The following is a 24,431-nucleotide window of genomic DNA, read 5'->3' on the forward strand; positions in this document are numbered from 1 at the left end:
TAATAAGGGGAAAAGCCAGTTCTTGCCTAGTGAACTCACATCTTTAACTCAAATCCAAAGGAAACAGAGAATTGGCTTTTCCTTCTCTTTTCTTTCTTAAAAGGCATACTGAGGGTTGATGTCTTGGAATACACCCTCTTTAGTGAAATTAAAGAGGAATAAATGGAATCAAGGTATCTTCAACACCAACCAAGGCTTATTACCAGAGATTAGTATCTGCCCACCATAAACAAAGGTCCATGAATTAATCCTCTCACAGAAACAGTATTTATTTAATGAATACTTACTGAGCACCTGTTACATGCCAGGCTCTGTTCCAGGTACTGAGGACATAGCAGTGAACAAAAGAGACATGCTTTTTATTAACTTAGGTTCTAGCATCTAATATTAAATACTTAAAAGTTTAAATATATACAGCCTATGCTGTACTTTCTCATTTTTGCTTTTAATTTTCTTCTTTTTATTTCTGTTGTTAGAAAAGGATACCACTTGATTATTATAGGTAAACTGTACAAAGTCTGTACATTCAAATCAATATTTGGAAAAAGATTTTCAAAGTATCTCGACAAAATCAGACTAACAAAGGTGATGGCTGACTTTTGTGAAAAGCCTGACAGTGTGAAAGCAATTTCTGATGAAACCTCGACATCTGTTCATCCCTGCTGAAAGTTGATCATCTTTATAGACCTATAGTAAGTGCAAAACAAATCGGGTCTAATCAAGGATTCCATGGTTAAGAACATTTAGTATGGTATTAGTCCAGCTTTTTTCCACGATATAGTTTTATTCAGAGGATAATTTTCATGCTTGCCACAATCAAATCAAATCACTTATGTTTCAAAGATGATTTGCAGATTCAATCTCCACAAGGCACTAAAAATATAGAGTATAGTTAAAAATTCACAATGGGTCTCGAGTTTCCATCCACCAATGCATAGCAGCACAAGGTGGTAGGTGGCCAGCAAACATTTAGTCTCTTCTTTTTCCCACAGAATAAAATATGGGTCAGATTCTACTTACACAAGAAATACCATCGCAGTAAAAAACTAGGTATAACAAAAATATTTTGAAATACTTGAAAATGCGCCATTTGTTTCTCAAGTCAACACAACAATTTCTTGTTCAATATAATGAATATAATAAACTTTAAAACAAAAGAATCAGACTCCTTGGAGCATAACAACTTTTGCATATGCTCTTAAATTTTCATTTAATATTTTAAATATTCTAACATAGGTTGTCATATTGGAAAAAAATATTTTTACTTTATGGAAATAATCTTCAATTTTATTGAAGAATTAATAACATTCAATAAAGTATATATCAGGATGTTTTAAGTGTTAGAATTAACCTACTTTTGGTACCACAGTAAAATAAAGGGATTCTGGAAGCCCACCTAGTACTAAAAGCTACTCAATATTTTATTTAACATTAAAAAGCCAATTAATTTGGCTTAGATGTCAACTAATATTCAAAGTAACACAGAAGTTCTATCCATTTCTTCAAAGGTTCCTTCTAGAATCAGAGATCTAAAGAGACCATTAAGATAAACTAAATAAGCAGGCAGGCCTTAGGATGGAGGGCTTAGGCATTACTTAGATCACCTAAGTTCCCTAATCTCTCTAACCAAGTCGGCCAGCTGAAGCTCTGTTCAGTCTTCCACACACAGTTACAGTTATCACCCCATCTATAAAGAACTAAAAATTGTGCCCCTCCTTTAGGTACCTCTTAAGACTAAACTAACATTAGAAGAAATGAAAAATGTGAAAGGAAAAATTTCATCTGTAACTAGAAGTTCCCAAATTTCAAGCATAAATTATAAATGTACCATAAAAATGAAGTCACTAAGACCAAAACGAACATGATTATTTTCTAGACAAATTCAGTTTCGAACACACACACACACACACACACACACACACACACACACACACACAGTCTGAAGCAAAACAAATTAAAAAACTCTGCCGAAAAGTGATTTGATAGTTGAGTAATACCTAAGAAATAGTGGGTTGTTTTAGTTCCAGATTGTAAGCAAGGTCATACAAATGACAAGAGACAATGTAGGCTGATTCATCAAAGTTCAATACCCAGGCTCTTGCACCTTTCTGTAATAACAACAGGTAATTCCTAACCTCTTCCTGTACCTTCTTCCCTGCCACCTTTCAAATGGAATCATATTTCATAATCCATTTGCACATTCGTTGTTTGGAACATGAAACGTTTTCTCAAAGAAACAAAGTTATAAAGAGATGACGAATTCCTAGGTAAGCCCCAAAACCTCAGTGAATGTACAATCCTACAAAATTTAATTATCCTTTATAATTTTGTTTCTAAAGAAAAAGATGTTAGAATTTCTAATCAGAAATACTATTAATAACAAAATAATGCTCCCATTCTTGTGGGTTCCCTGTCCTGGCTCCCAAGCAGCACCAGCGGGAGAAGTCTTCCTCCCAAGAAAAGGGAAGGACCTCAGAGGACGTGGATGATGCTTCAACCAGGCCTCAGTGTAGCAGTTCCCGAAACAGGGAGTACGTGCGTGTGCGTGTGCGTGTGCGTGTGCGTGTTCGGGAATGCTGTCTGGTGGGAAATGAGGGGTGTCATTTTCTTCAGGTAAGAGCAGCTTCTGCTTGGCTTCAGTTCCCAGAAGGCAAGAGTCCCTATTTGAATCTAAGTTATTCGTAAGCTAGATGTTAAAGTAGGAGACAGCTATACTTTATTTCTATAGAAAGCCTATAACTGCACTGTCCAATGTGACAGCCACTAGCTGTATGTGCTACAAGGCACCTGAAATGTGGCTAGTGTCACTGAGAAACTAAATTTTTAAGTTTTATTTTATTTAAATTAACTTAAATGTAAACTTAAAAGCTAATGCTCAGTTAAGTTATCGGAAAACTTTCAAGTATATTTTGAACAACTTGGGTATGTGAAATCTACTTTATCAGATGATAGAGATTTTCTCAAATCTGAACATGTATTTCTGGTGAAAATTTTGCATCCAAACTGAGATATGCTGTAAGTATAAAATATATATTATAGTTTGAATACTTAACACAAAAAAGGAATGTAAAATATCTCTTTAATACTTTTTCTATTGATTGTATGTTGAAATGATAATATTTTTATATACTTAGCTAAAGAAAAATATTAAAATTTATTTCACCTGTTTCTTTTTACTTTTTTTAAGGTGGCTACTATAAAATTACATTTATATTTGTAATGGATAGTGCTTATCTATAATATTTTACATATTTCCTATATGTTTTGTTTATAGTTTTCTAGTTTATATATGACTTATTTGTAATATTTATAACTTTCCTTCTACCTTTTGCTTAGAAGGAACATTTTTGAAAACAATCTTAAGCTTTTAAATTAAAATTTAAGAATATATGTAGTCTTACTGTGCTTACTGAAATATTAGCATAAAACTATTTTGAGTTGAAACTGTACAAAGTATTGTTTTTAAAAATTTGTCACATAATCTTTATAAAAAGATATATTTAAGAAGACTAAATCTAGTGATTCTTTAATGGAACTAGTGATTATCTACCAGCTGTTCAAAGAATGTGAAATTCACTTTGATTCATATTAAAAAATATATCCTAATGCATCTTGCAAAAGAAGTTCACGCAAATTCTTACCTCTGAAAAAAACTTAATGATCTCAATTAAATATTGGGTAATTAAAACAATGTGGTATATTCAGAAACACCCTGATCTATGGAACGGAATAGATAAGAAGCAGATCAGAACATAGAGAAGGACTTTATATGTAATAATGATGGACTTTCATATCAGCAGGAAAAAAGAGGGAGCTGAAAGAAATGGTGCATTTTTATTTTTAAATAACTGGCTGGCCACTTGGAATTGATTTAGGTTAAAACTGTTAATACATGTAAAACACTGAACTCAGTGCTTGGGACACAGTGAGTGATCAATAAATATAAATTATTGTTATTTTTATGAAAACAAAGCTACATTTCTACCTCATTTCTTACACAGAAATAGATTCCCAGTAAATCAAGAGACTGAATGCATAAACAAACAAACAAATATATAAATAAATAAAACCATTAAATAATCTAAAAGAAAATAGGAATGAAAATTTAACAATCTTTGGGTATGGATGGTTTTATAAGCATGCCTTAATAGCAAGATCATAGAAGGAAAAAACTGCTAAATTAGACTACATAAAAATTTAACATTTTTATACTGCAGAAAATACTGCATAAAGTTGAAAGTCAAAAAGAAACTCAAGAAAGAAGAAGCTGGAAAGAAATTACTTGTCATATGTAAGACAAAAAGGTCTTTGGGAAAACACAAACACCTATAATAAAAAAAAAAAAAACCAGGCAAATTATATAAAAAAGTAAATTACAAAGAGGAAACAAAATGGCCAATAAACATGTGAAACACTGACCAACCTTGCTAGAAATCAAAGAAATACAAACAAATATGAGAGGCTAGCAAAGATGTAAAGGCTGTCAATACTCAGTTATGGAGGATGTGGGGAAATGGCCATCCCCTTCATGCACTAGTTATTGGTGGGCACATCAGCTGGGATAGTCTTTTTGGAGAGCAGTTGGCGCTATCTATGCAAATGACTCAGCAACTCCATTTCTAGAACTTACATTAAGGAAACAGTCTGGTAAATATAAGAAAATCCACTCAGCCCAAGGATCTGCACCACAGTGTTGTTTATAAAAGTGAAAACCTGGAAACACCTAAATATCCATTAATAGATTAACTAAATTATGGGAGGACTATACAATGAACATAGATCTTAAAATGTTAAAGTAGACTAGTATTTATTATGTTTCTGGGGGAATCAAGTTCCTCCTGAGCCCCCAAATAACATGATCAGACTAGAGGTTTGTATTAACTGTAAATTTGGATTATTTATTATCTCTTCTCCATATTTCCTAACCCCATTACCTGTGTTAATGGGGAGTTGGTTGTTTATATTAGGGGCTTGGAACTAGAGACCATGAACATCCCAAAGTATAAGCAAAATTTTATGTGTATGTATATTTTATTGGGAAGAGAGTTAATGGTTTCATCAAAATCTCAAAAGGTCCCATAATCCCCAAATGGTTAAGAACCACTGGCATATGTAGTTTAACAGGTCAAGGTGTTGTCTAATTTTGCCTTAAAAAGCATATGTGTGTGTAGGGAGGAAAGCACATATGATTGTACAGCCCATTCATCAAACAAAATTATAATGTTAACTCCTGAAAGAAGTAATTTTTTTTACAGTCTTTTGAATCTTACATACATTTGAGCTTCTTTAAGGAATTGACCTTAATACTTATTGACCTTAATATTTATGGACCAGAAAAAGACATCTTTGTGAGGATAGCCAAATTCTCAGTCAGATAAAGACTAGAACACAAACAAGTAACTAGGTTTAAATGAAGAAAGCAATAAAAGTATTGTATAATTTGAATGATGCCAGATTATAAAATATGAGGTCCAAAATTTACAAGATTTATAAAATATCCCATGGTTTGATGAAAATAAGTCAGACACATTTAAGAAGAACTGGTCTAATGTCACAATATCACAGTGATAAAAACAGATTACAGCAACTACAAATGAACTGAAACCATAGAAAAACATAATTTGAATTAAATGAGATTATCACATTTTCAGGAGGCAGAAGAGTAAGAAGTGATAAGCAAGAAGAACCATAAAATCAAAAGGATTTATTGATGAAGACATACTGGGAAATATATGTTTATAGCTTTATTTTCAATATGGGAAAATATTTATCTTAAATAATTTGAATTAACTATGTATTTAGGTTTTAAAAGCACTTAAAAAACACTACATGATTTCTTTTATATTTTATTGTTCTCAAAACTGACAAAAAAATTTACTGTTACAGTAAATTTCATTACAATAAGTTACAAGGCATAACCTAGGTTAAGGTAGATTTTTACTGAGATGAATTTTACATAAAATAAGTAGGTTCTGCTGGGCTCAAATATATATATTTTTAAGACTGTAATTTTATTCGCTGCAAAGTGATAAGACCTAAATAGCCAAACTCCAGAATTCTCCTAAAACATCAACTTGTAATTTATTTTCATTTTTCTTCTTTAAACTCCTTAAAATGTTAAAATGCTTTTAAACACTACAGCTAATTACAAGGAAACTATCTAACATAAATTTAATTAAGGCAGAACACAAGTCTCTCGTTTTAACAATGACATATACCCAAAAGTAAGTATCATTCACTAGAGATTTCCTTTACCAGATATTCCCAGATGAATATCATATAAACAATTAGAGAAGTCATTAAGGATGACTAATGGAATTATAAGAAAAATAAATCCAAAAACCTAGCAGCCTTTGTAAGTATCATGAAAGAGAAAACAGTACAAAAACAATGCAGAAAATATATTGAAATGATACAATGTTGAGGGTTGTAAGAAGTTAAACTAGACGGAAATTTTTTTTTAAGTCAAAAAAACCACACACATCTTCAATATAAAATGAATGGTAACTTAGCAGAACACATAAACAAGGAAAATGATATAATTTCTATATTATATTCATAAAATATAATTTTCCATCAGCTTATACATAAAAATATGAAGCATCCCACCAAGTATAGGAAATAAGTGCTCAAGTTCAAATTACTTTAACTCTGAAAACGCTGAATACAATTAGAATGATTTTAATATAGTTCTTCAACAGATGTCATATAACCATAGCAAATAAGTATGCCATGCCAAATATATTTAACACAAACATCACAAACTACTCATTTTTCTGCTCCTAAAAAGGAAATACTAACTGAAAACAAAAACAGGTTTCTCATTCTAAGATCAATCAATACACAAACATCATTTAAAAAATTAGTCTCCCCACCAAGCTTTACTGAGATATAATTGACATATAACATTTTGTACATTTAAGGTGCACAATGTGATGAACTTTATTTAGGTATATATTACAAAACGGTTACACAATAAGATTAGTTAGCACATCCATCAACTCACATAGTTACCATTTTGTTTTGGTGAGGACTTTAAAGATCTACTCTCAGCAACTTTAAAATATATAATATAGTATTGTTAACTATAGTCACCATGCTGTATATTATATCCCCTGAACTTATAACAGAAGTTTGTACCCTTTGACCACCTTCACCTATTCCTCCATCCCTGGCAACCACAAATCTGCTCTGTTTCTATGAATTCAGTTTTTTTAGATCTAATTTAAGTGAAATCATACAGTATTTGTCTTTGTCTGACTTATTTCACTTAGCATAATGCCCTTAAGGTTTATCTATATTGTCACAAATGGCAGGATTTCCTCTTTTATGGCTGAATAACATATATATGTTCATATATATATAGATAAAAATATATATAGAAGGGATAAATATACATAATTTTAAAATGGAATAATACTCCATTTTGTATATATAAATAAAAAGGAATACATATCACATATTATTTATCCATTCACTAAAAACAAGTTTTTTCTTGATTACAAAGGTATTTCCTATTATTACCTGTTTATTATAGAAATATGGGAAGATACTAGAAAGCGTGCACAGACACACATCCAGAATTCCACAATCCAGAAAAAATCTTTTTCCAAAGCCTATTCTTTTTTCCAAGCACAACTGTATGTGATTGTTTTCTAATTTGCTTTTTCATTTAGTAATACTCTGTGAACTTTAGCTAAGTCGTTAAATTTTGTTTTATAACATAATTTGGAATGGCCGAACAGTATTCCATTGTATGGAAATTCAATTTAGTTCATTCATCCTCTAACACTGAACACTGAAGTTATTTCCAGTTTCTTACTATTTTAAATAACACTATGAGGATTATCCTTGTACACAAATCTTTGAACACATTTCAGATTATGTCATCTAAATGGAACTGTTAGGTCAAAGGGTATGCACATATTTAAGGCTCTTCAAAAAAAGCACCAATTTACATTCTGACCAATGAGTAATGGAAGTATGGGTTTCCCTACCTTTCTAAGCGATACCGTTTTTATTTTTTCAACATTGTTAGTCCTTATAGATCTGTTAACTGAAAAAATTATGTCATTGTTTTTACTTGCATTTCTTGATTTCTAGTGCAACCGAACATAATTTTGCATAATTATTGGCCATCTGTATGTTTTCTTTTGTTCATTATGAGAACCATCCTTTTCTTATTACTTGTATATGTTCTTTATAAATTGAAAATATTAATCCATAACCTTTTGTCATATATGTTAAAATATTTTTCTTATTTTGTCATTTACCTTTTGTTTCTGGCATCTGAGGCATAAAGAAGTTTTTCATATTTAAGTATTTCTATATATATATATATATTTCTTTTTTTGTGTTGTTTCATAAAAGACACTGTTGTAAGTTTGTCCTGTTCAAATTTACCAATATAACTGGAATGCAATGCTAAATCTTGTCAAAACTAGACCACTCACATTTGGGTAATAAAAATTGAAAAACCATAAATTTTGACAATGTCACATTTCTAAGACAAAATTTAAAATGTGTGTTTAAGGTAATAAGTTATCTTACTTAAGGACCCATTCCTTTAAACTTACGTGCTTTGCTCTGGTGTTGCAAAATCAAAGATTTATGCTTCATCACCAACTCAGCATGTCAACAGTAGCCATGTCATTCAGGAAGCCAAATATTTTCCATTTTGTTTGGATACCTTTAGCAGTTAAGGAAGAAGGCCAATCTCTTCTCACATTACAGTGAATTTAGTATTTTTACTTGATAATTAAACTCACTGCAAGATAAACTCATCTTTAAAATATGTTTAGGATATAAGCTTTAGAGTTTTCATTTATCATTACATAACTGAAACAATAACAACATAAAATAAGGAATATCTGCATTGCATCTTTATATATTAGACTCTCCATACATTTTGGAGTAAGGCTCTACAATGTCCGATTCTCACTATAATTCTCCCTCACTTTCTATCAGAAACAGAAAAAAATCCTCAAAACATAAACCCATAGGGTGAACTGTTTCATTTTCTAAAGGGCTGTATATTTCTGTAGATCTCTTGTTTGCTATTTTTCTCAAGCCTAAAAGATCACCAAAAGATTTTTAGAAACTTTAAACAAAACAAAAAAAATAGAATCAACATAATTTCTGAGAGAACATTTTACCTAGTTTAAACTATGAATGAATATACTATAGAATGCTATAGTATAAAGTTGGTAAATTCCAAAATTCCAATTTTTAGTTCTTCAACAGATTAAGTGCTCAACAGTAGTATAAATGCTACAAATGGCATTTGTGAAGGTAGTTTACTTAAAACATTTCTTCCAGGTTGGATTTTTAAATCTCATTCTTTACAAAAACAGTGATTTGCCACCAGCTACAGGCTCTGAATTTTAGACAACACAAAATAGTTTTTTCATAAACTCTAATTTACTCTCGCCTAAAGGGTGGAAAACCCCACTGAAGGCTTTTAAAACTCAACAGACATAGGAAAAAAAAAAAAAAGCTTTAATTGTAGGATCTCACTGACATAAACATTTTAAGGAAATTCTGAGTTATAGATACTTCACATTAAGCTTTTTCCACTGACACTGTAACTTCTGTCAACATTCAAAGAAAATTCAACCCTGGTCAAAGGTGGCAGTTTGACAATCCTGGAAGTGAACATCCTTTGTTTATTTGAACGAGTTTACACTCTCTGCTCAGGGAACTCAAGTTTTTCTCGTACCTGACTTGATCTCTCAAATGCAAATCACTACACTTTAGGGTTGTGAATTACATACATCTCCAAGATTTCACTTCACAATCCACCACCAAGGAAAAATGCTGAGAGAAAATAGGCATCAGATAGAAAAAGGGATACATTTCTGAGACGAGTTTCTACTGCCTCTTGCCTACCTCTAACCACACAATAATTCATTCGGTTACCTTTTTCCCTCAAATTAAAATTCTTAAGTCTCGATTTCAGAAATCACAATTAGTAGCTCTAAAAAGCTTCAAAAAAGCAAGAATAAAACAATAAATCCCTTCAAAATAAAGTTGTAAACAAAATGAGCCAGGTATGTGCATCCTCAGTCAAAAAACAGGTATGTCACATGCCACCCTGGCACAAAAGGTCCTTTTGTTTGTAAATAGAGGCCAAGAAGACAGCTTATAGCTCTTCTCCTATGACATATATGGTAATGCTAAGGAAAGAACAGCAAAGGACTACTTATCGTTAAAATTAAGACTTTCTCTGTTTTAACATAATTTCTACCATGAATATATAGATAAGTTGAAAAGATACTTATCGTCTCCTTCATAAACAAAAAGAATTCAAAATACATTATAAAATTGTTTTCTTTAAAGGAAAAGTAAGAGTCTGTTTGGGAACACAAGCCTTAAAGAAACCACTGTCTTATTGCAAAGTTCCAGTTGCCTGCACTCCTTTGCAGTGCAAGGGTTAGGAATGCAGCCTCTGGAATCAGCATGGCCTGGATCTGGATCCAGCTCTGTCAGTAAGAGCAATGTGACCTTGGACAAGTTACTTAACTTCTCTGTGGTCATTTCTTCATCTTTCATCTGAGAATAATACCCAGCCCTCTGAGGATCATGAGTTAAAACATGGCAAGAGCTTATTACACTGTCTACTTGGCATTATAAGTGGACTGTGTTAGGTATTATTTTTATTATCTTTCTACTTTAGGCTTTGGCAATAATTTCATGAATTTTCTAATCAGTTTTGGAAAGATGGCATATAGATAATATATAGATAATTACTATATCTTCCCAGATGAGTCCATGATAAGCAGGGCTATAGTTCAGAGCGGTAAATAGTCATTTTCAATACAAACCAGGGATGTGGCTGTTACTGGTAACTTCGGCTTGATTTCCCATATGCAAAAAAATCCCCTACCAGGGGAAAACAAGCAGTATTAGAAAACACTTGGGTTTGTCCTGTTATCATTGCAGGTAAAGCCAAATTCACTTTTACTAGCCTGATGGGCATTGAAAATATTAGTCACCAAATTAATCCCAACAAATAGCAATAATTGATTAGCTCATTGATGTATTTCCCCTTGTCTTCCCCAACCTTTCTCTAACGAGTCAGAGAGGAAAGTTTTCATATTTTCTGAGAATCTCATTACTGCTCTCAAACCATACTCTATATCTTAGTATAATTAAAAAATGAGTCAGCACAAGCACTTCAAAAAACTAGCAGTGCATAGAATATGGAGATATTTCTCTTCATAATAGAAATCTGGGAAAATAAAAAGAGTTAGTCAGAGTTCCAAAGGCAATGGGAGAATAAATGGAGAGTGGGTATTGGAGTAGATTTTGCAAGCTAGCTTTCAAAAGATGAAGAAATGTTCTTTAACAATCAATATATGTATTGTTTAATGAAACAGTATTATAATACATGGGAGATAGACGTAATTATTATGAACAAACCCAAAGAAGAAAATGTCTACTATGTGACAAAATAACGTCTGCTTTCTTGAATATTGGGGGGAAATGGAAGGTCAAGATACTCTATGTATTAAGCTCATTTGCAAATTACATAATGCATAACTGCATAACATGCTAATGCAGTATTACCTTCAGTAATGTGAGAATTTAGGAGATAAGCTGCCCCTAAACTGCAAACAAAACTGAATTCCAATTTCATTAGGAGTCTGTTTAGTCATTACATTTCTTAGAATAAAGTTAGTTGAAGGCCCAGAAAAGGCCACTTGTGTCTGTCACTGAAACAATACAATTATATGCTCCTTTGGAGGATATACTTCTCCTTAAGGCTCCATATAACTCAGACTTCAACAGATTTATCTAAGCGGTAACCCACCATGTGAAAATTACACAGGAAGGTCAAAGAAAAGTTTTATGGCTCAGGGTGATTCCTCCAAGGTTCTGCCTCCATACCCTAAATTCCCCCTTGTTCTTGTTTAACTCCTCCATGACACTCAGTATGGCTTTTAGGTGAGATCAGAAAAACTGCTATAGTCACTGCTAAATACTTCGGGTTCTATATTATATAAACCTGCGGCAACTCCTCTTTGAAGGTTGACATTCAAGACTCCACATAACATGTTTCGACTCTTAGAGCTGTACATTTTCTAGGTACCTGGGAGGAAACAGATGGCAGCAGCCCCATTTTTCTGTTAATTGTGCCTTTGTTGTTGTTGTTATTGTTTTGTTGTTATTGTTGTTTTAAGATTTCTTCCAAAGCTGCTAAACCTTGAAGAGATTTGGGGAAAGATTCAGGAATGCCTTGCCTTCCCAATTGTATATTCAGGCTGGGCTCAGTAAATCTGTCATGAAGCAGGACACGGGGTCACAGACAAATCACATGGCATCTGACACTTGTCTTTATGTTTCAAATTATAATGTGACACTATGAGAAGGTTAACATGTGGACCTAATTTTGAAAATACAAACAGGAAGCACCCCCACCCCAATATTATCATTAAAAAAAAAGGAAACCAAACCTCAAAGATACCTTCCAAGGAAGTCATGGGTGTGACCAAAACTAACAAAAGTAATGAAACATCATCTAAAACCCTGAAACCACCAAAAGTGAGGGTCTCATTCAACCAACTAAATATTTAACACCTATAAATTACTTCCCTCTTTGATTAGTAAAAATAGCATAGACTTAAGATATGTAAAAACTTCTCCAAACTGGCTTAGGTTTTAGTAGTAAAGGATCATCATTAACAAGAAAACATCCAGTGTCAACACTCTACTTAAAATAAAGACATGATAATTAAGACTGAACACAATTTTCAAAAAAAATTTTTTTATCACTGTGATGCTCAAGATTTAAATGTACAAAAAAACTGCCTGATCAATGGAAACTAGATTGTTAAATCTGACTTTCTTATTCCCAGAAATAAGAATAAAACTCTTGTGTTTCCAACATTGCAGGGGAAAAAATACTTCTGATTTTAGAATAGTTCTATTAACAAAGCTCAAATTTAAAGAAAAGGTATTTTTCCTGTAAATACCACACAAAATTGGGGACAGTGATACTTTACAGCTAACTTTTAAACACTATTTTTATTAAGAAGTCCCAGAGTCGAAGTATTTTGATATTTTATTATGTAGCAAAGGGATATTTTTCTGAAGAACTCAGTAACCTGGAATTGTCAGATAACTTTTTAAAAATAAGTTTCAAATACTCAAAACAAATTAATATAAAAAGAGAGGTTTTTGCTCCCTTTTGTAGGAATAATGTGATAATCTACACTCTTAACAGAAGTGAAAAATGTGTCACTGGTAGAACATCCAGAAATCTGCGAATACGTTATGAACACATACATGTTTGTAGGGCACTAGAATAAGCTTTCTTTGATTCTGCCTTCAACCTGCAATCTAATCTTGAACATATATTCACCTACTTCTAACATCCTCCTTTTGCGTGTGTGTGCTTTTTATGTTAACATTTTCCTTTTGTTAGACTACCTGTATTACCTACGTACACAAAAACAAGCCAAAGGAACCGCCACAAGCATATTCATAAATAAACCTAACACAAATCACAAATAATTTAAATATAACCTGACAAAAATTGATGTAAGTACCAAAAAAGCAATAAATGACACCTTTTACTAGTCTTGATGTGGTTTTTGCATATGTAATTAAAATTTTTTTAAATCACTTGAGAGCGAGGAAACGAAGATGAAATGAGAAGTTGGAGCACAATAGGAAGTGCTGACCAAAATATTTATGTTGTAACGCTCCAAACAATGATAGCACTGTTTTCCCCTTCTATCATATATATCATGAAGTACCCATTTAAGAAACATTTCCACCTTGAACTTCTTAACACAACCCGTATTAATATCCTGTTAGCAAAAATGTGAACACTGAAAAGGCAAGAACTCGTGAGAAGGTGGGATAATTTATTTAGTTGGGTATACAGCTAAAAGATTTTCTGCAGAGTATAGCTCCAAGTTATGCAATAACCAAATGCTGGTGATAGAAATCAACTCTTTTTTTCTGATGTTTTGCATTTTTAAAAAAAGATCTCTTCATTCTTTCCTTATGTCTCAACCAGGTACTTGAAATGTTCATCTTCCAAAGGCTACAGAAAACAAGTAATCTACTAGATAACAGTTACATGACCAAAGATGTGGTGCCATTTTAAACAAGACAGACATCACAAACTGTCACATAGTAAATTTTTCTGAAAATCAGCAGCCCCTTTCCAATTTATGGTATCAATTCTAACAGCTGTGACCTTTCATGAGATGGAAATTGGTACCAAAACAAACAAAAAACGTAAAACCTTAAAATAAACCTTCAAATGGTAGAATCCATTTGAAATTATCAGAACTGATCCAATGTTCATAGTATTACAAAATAAAATTAGAAAAACATGAAAAGCACACTAAATAAAATACATCCTCTTCTAAGAACTATAGCAAATGACTATAAACAATATAAACAAACGAACAAGAACAGAAGAATGTTCAGCAAAGAGGCAAAGTTCTACTAATTGAACAATAACAAAATTATCTGAGATAATATACTCAACAGCTGAAAACTTATTATGGCCTAGAAGGCTATCTAACTACTTTGGAAATTTAAGATACAAGTGAATGATAAACAGCATTTGAAGACTGGGAAAACAATATAAGCTCGGTTTAATAATCTGGTGACACTCTAGCCCTTTCAAGGGGCATTCCTCGAGGACATTCCACAGACAATTTATAAGATTGTATTTAGACAAAGATCTACCATTTCACTGTGCTTTGGGAAGAGCACTATCAGAGAGAGTCCTCAGACTGACATTTCAATCCCTGAACTACTGTGTGAACTGAGCAGGCCACTTACTCCACTTACTTGGACCTCAGTTTCCTCATCTGTACAATAAACAAGTGCAGCATAACTGCTGGGATCATTTCCAAACCTAACATTCTACGATTCACTTTTAGCACTATTTATTTGATACAAAGCTATAACGGATCACGGGGGACAAGAAAAAAAAGAACTGGGCATGGCTCTTCTGGAAAGAGAGGATCACTATCTCTTTTTGCCTTTAAAATTCTTGTGGCTGTCATTAATCTCATCTTCCTGAAAGCTGGTACTTGTTTTTCTTCTTTGCCTTTTCCATCACTCCTGGCTACAAGTGTTTGCAATCGCCTCTTGCTCCACACAAGTTTTCCTCTTTGATCAGCCTGACCATCTTGCCAGATTCCTTTAGCTTTTGTGACACACAACTAACTCCCTTTCCTCCAACTCTCCATATCTACCCCCGACACCAGGAGCACTTTTTGACTCTTTATCCTGGGCTAGAAAAAAAAAAGAACATGGTGCATCCCACTGCTACATGCACGAGCCCGGGCCTGGCGGGTCCTGATGTGGGGTCCCGCACCCTGAGCCTTATTGAAATGTTCGTATTTGTTGCCTTGACTCCTTATAAGGCACTGTTCCCTGAAGCTCTGCTAATACCCCCCACCCCGCCGTGCACCCCCGGGCTCACCCCAACCCCGGGAGTCGCAGATACCTCTTTTGAAAGAAGGAAAAACAAGGAGTCGACAGGGGCTATTCGGAACTGCACCACGAAAGTGTGAGTGGCCGTCAGCAGCCCCCGTGGCTCTCAGGAGTGGGCGCCGGGGTCCTTCACACGCCCCTCCTCGGACACACGCGCACCGCCTTTACTCCGCACCTTCCGCCAGCCGCGGCCTCTGCAGAACGCCAGTCCCGTGTCCCGGCCCCTCGTCCCCCACCGCCCCTCGCCCAGGGCGCAGCCACCGCGGCCGCCTCCCTGCCCGGGAGCGATGGCGGCGGCGCGGCCCTGCCGGGCGTCTCGGCGGCCGGGGCGCGGAGCCCCGCCCGGACCGGCTCCCCGGCCTCTCCCCCCCAGGCCCCGAGCCCGGGGCTGGCCCCGCAGCTCCTACCTCGTTCGGCCCTTCGGGCGCCTGTGGCTGCCTCCCGCCCGCCTCGCGCTCGCCCGCTCTCTCGCTCTCTCCCTTCGCCGGGCCGCCGTGCGGAGTCGCCTGCACAGGGTCCCCGCCCGGGGTGACGGCTCCGGCCGCCGACTCTCCTCGCGCCGGAGCCCACGGGGGCGCGCGCGCCGCTCGCGCGCGGAGACCCGGGCGCGCGCGCCGCCCGCCACCCCGAGCGCGCCCCGCGCCAGCGCGCGCAGCTTCCTGGTTCCGCCCGGCGCGCGCTCGCGAGCCCCGCTGTCCCTCGCGCCCCCTCTGCAGCCGCCCTGGAGGAGCCTGGAACCTCCTCCGCACACCCGCGGTGGCTGCTCGCTCCGGCGGACCGCGCGCAGCCCCTCGTTGCCGAGGTGGGGTGGCTCCCTCACTCTGCTCCCCAGCCAGGTCCCACGGGCCACGAGCACATGCTGCCTTTCTTGGACAGGGTTGACCACCACTTAGCAAGGTTCGGGCCTGACTACTGTGGTCGTATGAATTGGCCCCCCTTTCGCCTCCCGCCCACCTCCCTTCCCCCGGGCTGAGGCCCGCGTTCTGGGTCCTGGCCCTCCCAAACCGAGGTCAGAAGTCCGCTGCCGCTGCTGGCCCATCAATAATTATCCTGGGTTTGATCCCTGGAGGGCGTTTCAGCCAGGGCTCCTCCTGCTTACCACCCAGATGGCAGAAAGCCTAGATGAACATGGCAGGAGTTACATTCACCCGGGCCCACTGGACCCATCCACTGTTTCAGAGTGAATCAATGGGGCCAGGGGTGTCTGAGACCATTTCCCTCCCTGGGGAATCTTGCTAGCTCCCACCAGTCAGAGGTGGGAGAGGGGCTGACTGCTCTATCTGAAGAAGGAAGAATAAGCAGAATCACCTCTGTGGGATCCAGGGGAAGGATGTCTCTGAGACCCTTTTCCATGTAATGGGGAGGGGGTGCCATGTCTGAGGAGGCAACCTGAGTCACCCACTCTCCTCTCCTCTGTCTGCATCTCTGGAGCTGGCAGATGGTTTCCCTGGCAACCCTCCAGGGGCCAGCACCAAAGCAAGGCATGTCAGATCTCCAGAACCCCAGCTGCAGGTGCAGAAGAAGGACCCCACACATACACCCACAGTGTCCCTTTCCTAGAGTCTGAAAATCTTCTCATCTGGAGATGATCAAGATCTGTAAGGCCCCAAGTTGTCTTGTAATTTCCTTGTGGCAGGTCTTCCCAGCAGCTTTCCCTTCACCTCCAGAATAACACGAGCCACAAAGATCTTTGTATCTGTAGCTGATCACAAAGTCCTCCCTGACCCAGTCTTCTGCTTCTGTTCCACACTCTGGGCCAACACCTGGCACAGTGCTTTGCACAGAGTAGGTGCAGGGAGCTTGGAGGCTGGAGCAGGACAAGCCTGAGCAGGAAGTTGGATGGAATCACCAGTCCTGAGCTCTCTGCCAGCCCCTCTGACAGCCGCCCGCGGTGACTGTCCATGATGTTTCGACACTTAGACATACCATATTTCTCTTTCTTGTAAGTCTTCATACTTGCACACATGCTGTTCCCTCTGCCTGGAATGTCTTCCTGTCCTCTTGATATCTGCCCTTGGGTGACACCTGCTCCAGGTAGTACAAACCTGTTTCCCACCACACATTCATGCCTCTATTATGGTACCTCTCGTGTTGAAGGACTATTTGTTTATTTGTCTCTCGGCCCCCAATGGCAGACACAGAATCCCAGTCCTCCTAAAACTTCCAGCCCAGAGCAGACACCCAATAAATATTCGAGGAACAAACCCCATGTTCTAGGAATAGAAATGGAAAGCAGGAGGACCGCATAGTAATAAGAGCACAGAATCTAAAAGCAGGCTCATTGTCAACTCCTTGAGCCATGTGATCTTGAGCAAGCTTTCTGCCTTGATTTCCATGTTGTAATATAATGATAGTAATAGATAGTGGTGAGAATTAAGTAAGTTAATACATATAAAATGCTACCAACACCATAAAGCACCATAGAGCCGTTAACTAGCATTACTGCTTCTAGTAACAACTAAGATTTACACCCCCTTCTAGGACTGGTCAGAGCCAGGACTCTGTCCAGCTGCCTCAGCTGCTCCGCCGCAGGGTGCTAGTTTGAATGATCTGGAAGGTGGGGCAGGGACAGTTCCTTATTCTTCATCAACTAGCACACCTCTGACTGACCACTAGGCACTAAGCTAGTGCTGGCTGGCTGTGAGCACAGACATAAAGGACAGAATGTTCTGGGTGATTACCTCAGCAAAACAAGAATGTTGTCAATCTGAGACAGGAAGGAGGGTCCAACAACTATCTACCTCTCCCTACTTGCCAATTCAGACGAAATGAGACCCTCTTCTCCTGGGCTTCAGGGACATAGTCCCCTAAGTTGTGGAGACGCCGGACTGAGAAATGACACACAAGGAGTCCTAGGAAGAAAAACTGAACAGGATCCAGAAAGACTCCAAAGAGAGCCCACTTAGAAAGGTCCCAGAGGCATATCTGCAGATACAGAGATACCCACAGGAGAGAGTTGGTGTCATCTCCTAGTCCATGCTGGCATGACTCAGGAGAAAAAAAGTCTTGAGGGAGAGCCTGGAAGTCTGGTGGGCAGCCTTGTTCATACCTCTGACCTACTCTCAACCAGCTTGACTCCAGCTTCCCTCCCTCGCTCTCATGGGCAAGCATGTGGCTGCCACAGAGTACAGATCTCTACTTCACATCCTCTCCCAGCCCTGCCCAGCCCCAGGGAGATCTTGAGGCCATTTACTGGAAACGTAATTGAAACCACAACCATAATACTCTCTAGCCGGACACTCATACTCATCTATCTAGCTTCCATCTCCAGACCTCTCTGGACCCCAGCAATCAGGTTGGCCCTGGGGGACCACTGGCCACACAGTAGCCAAGGAAGGACACCTGCAGGAATTTCCATTCTTCCATAGGGGTATGATTCCTTCCTATTAAGTCAGTTCAGACTTCTGGAGCCATAGGGAGGAGGCAGCGGATACTCAACAGACAGGAAAGCAGAGACCCCAGGTCTCCAGAGCCTCAGACAGGAGGTTTGGCATAGCCAGTGGTTCAGGAGGGGCTCCATGGGTGTGAGGCCATACTTCTGCCAGAGTATGGGCAGTGAAAGCAGCTGAGTTACACAGTTAGATCTGGTTGCCAATCCCCGCTCTACCAAATTACCAGCTGTGTGACCTTAGTCAAAGTACTTCACTCCTCTGAGGGCCTCGGTTTCTCTCATGTGTAAGTCATAGGAGCTAAATTCTAGGATATGTTTGTAAATGCCTAGAATCTTTCTGGAAGCGCATGTAAGACCCTACTAACTGTGTTTGCCTCTGCAGAGGGGACTTGGGGGACAGGAAAAGAGACTAACTTGCACTATATATCCTTTTGAATCTTTTGAATTTTGTACCATATGCTGTACTACCTATTAAAACATTAGGGAAATGAACTTTTTTAAAAAGAAAAAGGAGAGAGCATGTTTATGAAAGTCACTAAGATCATGCATAGCTTGAGGAAGGTATTCGATAAATGAACATTTTTTTTTCTCTTTCTTTCCTTCAGTAGAACAGCAGCCAGTTTGCTGGCCCAAGAAGGAGTGGGTATGGGGGTGGAGTCGTGGACTCGGGATGGGATGTGAGTGACGGATGTGCCGGTCCTTGCGGGACTTGCTTCCCAGAGATTCTCACACACTCTCCATCGTCTTATTCCTGTATGCCTCACCTCTCTGGGCTCCCTTCCAGCCAGAGCTTTCTCTGGAAAGCCCCAGTGGCCCCACATCTGCCTTCTGAGACAGGTTCAATGTTCCTTCTCCACCCAGAGTCCTGGAGTGATGCTACTTTGTCTAGAGAGGGTGGGGCTGACACAGAGAAGGGAGCCGGAGTATCACCCCAGCTACTATCTTGCTGGCTTGTCAGGCAGTTTAAGAACTCAAAAGTCAGCCCAGAGTCTATGGCCATGCTATCCGGAAGGAGCCTGATTCTGGCTGATCTCGGAAGCTAAGCAGGGTTAGGCCTGGTTAGTACTTGGATGGGAGACCACCTAGGAAGACCAGGTGCTGCACGCATTATAAATAAATAAACTGTAACCTGACAAGGTCTTTGCAACCTGTGAGGTCAACTAAGGGTTGCCTTACCTAAAAAACCCAGTGCTAGGCAAAGACGAGGCTGCTGTTATTGCCATCATGGCCAGAAAGACAGAGGTCAGGGCAACAGAGAGGAGAGAGCCTTCTGGGTGCTGTGGATCAGAATGTGTGAGAGGAAAACAAGGGTCTGCTCTAGCGTGAGAAATTCCCTAAACCATCAGAGCTCGGGGGGCAGCCAGGTACCTGTTCAGGAGGCTACATTAATCCAATGAATATTGAATATTTATGAAGCCACTATTATGAACCAAGCAGTGAGACACACCCCTTTAGGCCACTAGTTAGAGCCATATGAAGAGGTTTGAAGAGGTTTGCTGTAGGCAGGATTGAGAGGCTTTAGCAATCAATGCAGGGGAGAAAATGCTCTACTTGCCAAGATCTCTGAGCATCTACTATGTGCTAGGCACTAGAGTGAGTCCTCACAGCAATCCTGGGATGTGAGTATTGCTGTCTTCTTTTTATGAAGAAGGTCGCTCAGCTCAGAGAGGCAGACTTATACGCCCAGGGCCACACAGCAGAACCAGGGTTTGCACTAGGTCCAAAACCTTTTCGTTTTGCTCTATGCCACATTGACTCTATGAAAGGTAAGAAAGATGTCTCCAGGTGGCTAAAGGAGGAATGGTGTTCAAGGCAGGTGAAGTGGAGAGAGCAAAGGCTTGGAGCTGAGGGAGGCCAGTGCTTTGGAGGACCAGTACAGCTGAAGCCTGGAGCAGAGGGAAGGTCGGTGTTTGGGGTCATCGCAGCAGCAAATGAAGACCAGGACAGTAGCCAGTGAGGAGGGTTAGGGCATCAGCCCATTCTTCATTTTGGATTCATATCTCCCACTTGCTCCTGGGGCTGGGGAGCCTAGTTTTGAAGATTGGAGTGGGGGAGAGGCAGGGAAGATGTGGGTGGGTGCATGCAGTAAGAAACCAGGGAACAATGAGAAACAGACATGGAAAAAGGAACCCCCACTTGTCCTGACAAAGGAAAGTGGCAGAGTGATGGAGGATGGCAGGGAAGGAGATGCACAGCCTTCTCTCCCACAGAATCCCCAGAGGGCTCGAGGCGGAATGCTACAAAAGCTTTCCTGCTGGGCTGGAAGGAGGAGAAACTAGCCCAGCAGGAAGATGGGCCTGGTAGCCATTGTGGATGAGGATGGGATCCAGATCAGACCAGGCCTGCTGAGTCCCACTCAGCTGCCCAGCTTTGTGCCCGTGGCCCTCTCCTCTCTCTCAGCAGGCTCTGGGCCTACCCCTGCTAAGGACAGGCTCCTCCCTGCCCCCCCCCCCACTGGGTAGGAAATGTGCAGGCTTACAGGTGCTGCAGCGCCCCACCTCCACCCCACCCCAGGTCCTGCCAACAGGTGGGGAGGGCCGCTGGGCAAACAAAGGCAAGATTTCCCCCTCCCACCCACCCTGGCAGCCCCACACCCCTCCCCTCACTCTATTCCCAGAAACAGAGGACAGTTGCTATGCCTCAGGCGGGATGGCCTTGTGTTCTCTTGGTGACTTCGCTGTAAATTGACTTCCCTGAAGACGGGTAGAGAACAGGGCACAGAGGCAGGAAGGGGGAACAGGCTTCGCCCAGGACCCATCAGCTTCTCCCCCTGCCCCAAATTCACACGGAATTCCTAACCATGTGCACACACACAGAGCCTCTCTTGGTCCTGCTCTGTCTTCATGGACAAGAATGGGGACAGCATTTCTACAGAGAGGCAGTAAGGTGAGGGGAGACCCGGGAAAAGACATAGACTTTGGTCTGACGGGTTTGGTACATGCTGGGCATGGGCCCGTGGCCCCCTTCCAGGGGCCTTGGCAGTGTGGCTGGAGTGGAGGTGGACAGCGCCAGCAGAGGCAGGGTGCGGATGAGACAGGAGGTTTAAGAGCCCAAGGGCCTCAGCTCCCCCCTCTCTGCTGGACACGGAGATCCTTCCTGGACTGCCTCCAGCTTTCTTGGGAAGGCTCTGCACCTCCAGATCAGACCAGGCCTCCCCACCTCCCCTCTGGCTCCCACACAACAGGAACTTGAAGAAGAGACTTGCGGCAGGAGAAATAAAGGCATCTCGGTGCCATCTCCCTGTGCCACCAAAGGATGGTTAGGTCAAGGTGACCTTCATCTGTTCTCCTCAGTGTAGGGGAAGCAGCAGGGCCTTCTCTTCTAACCTGGTCTCCAAGGGCAGAGCAGAAACAGAACTTGGGAAAATTCTTACCTTCCTCCGTAAACTCAAACCAACACACACGTTGCACTGTCTCATTCCACAGAGCAGGGGCATGGACTGACCTGGAGATGGACAGGCCACATGGAGCACCACAGAACAATTATGGGCTATCCCAGTCAAAGGAGGCAACTTCACTCTTCGGGTGTGTGCTGGGGTTAGGGGAAGTCGAGAAAGCCTATACTGAGACCCTGCCCACAGGGTCGAGGAGCTTGGATCCCGGTACCAGCTATGTACTTACTGGCCAGACAGCTTTGGGTGGACAAGTCTCTTTCTTGAACTAATCAAAGAAGATGACTCTAGCCCTGCCTACCTTCAAGGTTTTTGTAAGGATGAGTTCAGTTGAACAGTGCAACCATGTTTGTACATGAATGTGCCACTATTCAGTTCAGGATACGTGCATAGTGTGTGAACTACAGACTATGCTAGGAATCATTATTATTCCTAATGAAATATGGTCAATCTTCTTTGGGGGAATGTATTCCTGTAATATTTTTAAAATCTTCCTCACTCCCCACGTAATGCTGCAACTTGGAATTGGGGATGAAGGGCAGTTAGTGGAGGCCAGCCTGGGACCCCAGCTCAGTCCAGACAGTTTTTGAGCTTCCTGAACTCAATCCTCTACTCCTGAACTCAAGGCCTCAGTTTTCTCCTCTGTACTCTGGGCCCCTAAAACCACCAGGTGCTTTGTGGTGAGAAATAGCAGAGACCAAACCAGGGGACTGAAAGCAAAAAGAAACCCCAAATTTGACATTTCCGGGTAGTTGTGTTATCCGGAGCCGCGACCACAGTCACCTCTGCCCCCAACCCAACTCTGACACCCTTCCCTCCTCCGCTCCTTTGGGTGGCCTTTGCCCATCCTGAGAAAGCTCCAAAGCTCCTCCCCCTCTCACTACAATTCAAAGGGAGAACAGAGACACAAAGAAATGGAGAGAAACCCAGAAAGAATCAGAGAACCAGACAGAGACCTAGAGAGGAAGAACCAAAAGGAAGAGAATCAAAAAGCAAGAGGAGGAAACATGTGGCGAAGGACACTGTGATTCTGAGAGGCCAAGTGGAGAGAGCCAGAGGTTGGCCCGGGGGACGGCTGCCACCGCTGGACACAAGGTGGTGGCGGAGGCTACAGGAGGGCTCCGAAGGCGCTGCGGGCACATCCTTTTAGTCCAACCCCTCCGGTTGTTCACTGGCACCTCAATGCTAGCTTTTTTAGGACCCAGGTCTACCCACCCCCTAGCCAAGCCCAGCTCAACCCAGCCAGATGTTCAGTGGATGGGGCTGCCAGCTCGAGCAGGCCCCTTCAGGCCCTGGGAAGGAGGCTGGAGAGGCAGCTGCCTGGAAGTGGGCAGGCAGAGCCCCAATTCTGGAGCCGGCACCCCTATATCACCCTGTCCAGATACCCAAATGTGGGTGCATAGCAAGCGTGGTCCTCTGCCCTCCAGACGTGATTGTTGACTACCCGCCTGCTCAAAGTGAGAGGCTGGAAGGCACAGGTGCCAAGTCGGGCCCACCCTCTGTGTGGCAATGGGTTTGGATCTACCACTGACAGGCTGCATGACACTGGCCAAATCACTTCCCCTCTCTAGCCTCTGTTTCCCCATTTGTAAGATCATCTTCTCAGTTGTTTCCAGCTATGACACTTGACTCTCATTCCAGGTTACCCCCTAGCTCTGTGTGTCTGACTCTCCCTTACTAAACTCATGTCACAGAGTGGGAGAAGAAGGGACAGAGAGGCCTTGTGCCTCCTGCTCCCTAGGGCTCCCCTATGGGACATCTAAAGAGCAAGGTTTCCTCCATCCTTTGTGAATCCCTTTACAGTTTTCAATTCCTTTCCTCGTGATCCTGCCAACTAAGACTGCAACCACACATGGAAGTGTGTGTGTGTGATACTCAGACATTCCAGCTTCTGCAGCGTTAAACTTCGGTTTTTCTCTGAAGTGAGAAGAAGGAAAGTAAGGAGGTAATGAGGAGCACGAAGGTGGGAGAGTGGAGGAGGGAAAGGAATGGAGAGAAAAGGGCAGATCCAAGAAGGCGTTGGGGCGCGGGGGCGGGGGTGGCTGGAGGGGGAGAGGAGAATGATCCCCTGAGGACAGAAGTCTTGGCCCAGCTGGGCCATGAGTGGGCAGCCAGGCTGGCTCTTCCCTTGGTGCTGCCAATACCAACTGCCAGGCAGAAGGAGGCCCAGAGGAGAGGGGAAGC

The 24,431-nt window shown here is 40.8% G+C and overlaps 1 protein-coding gene and 1 pseudogene across 2 annotated transcripts in view; one reads left to right on the plus strand and one right to left on the minus strand.

The window, feature by feature from the left end:
- Positions 1-16,035, minus strand: part of STAT5B (signal transducer and activator of transcription 5B) — a 54,196-nt gene extending 38,161 nt beyond the window's left edge. For both annotated transcript variants that reach the window (XM_036222481.1, XM_036222482.1), the window contains exon 1: positions 15,873-16,035. The gene's annotated coding sequence lies outside the window, so the exon portion shown is untranslated. The remainder of the gene's footprint in view (positions 1-15,872) is intronic.
- Positions 16,036-19,844: 3,809 nt separating this feature from the next.
- Positions 19,845-19,963, plus strand: LOC118604165 (annotated as a pseudogene).
- Positions 19,964-24,431: the final 4,468 nt, after the last annotated feature.

Source organism: Rousettus aegyptiacus, unplaced genomic scaffold (assembly GCF_014176215.1).
Source record: "Rousettus aegyptiacus isolate mRouAeg1 unplaced genomic scaffold, mRouAeg1.p scaffold_m13_p_6, whole genome shotgun sequence".
NCBI classification, from domain to species: domain Eukaryota; kingdom Metazoa; phylum Chordata; class Mammalia; order Chiroptera; family Pteropodidae; genus Rousettus; species Rousettus aegyptiacus.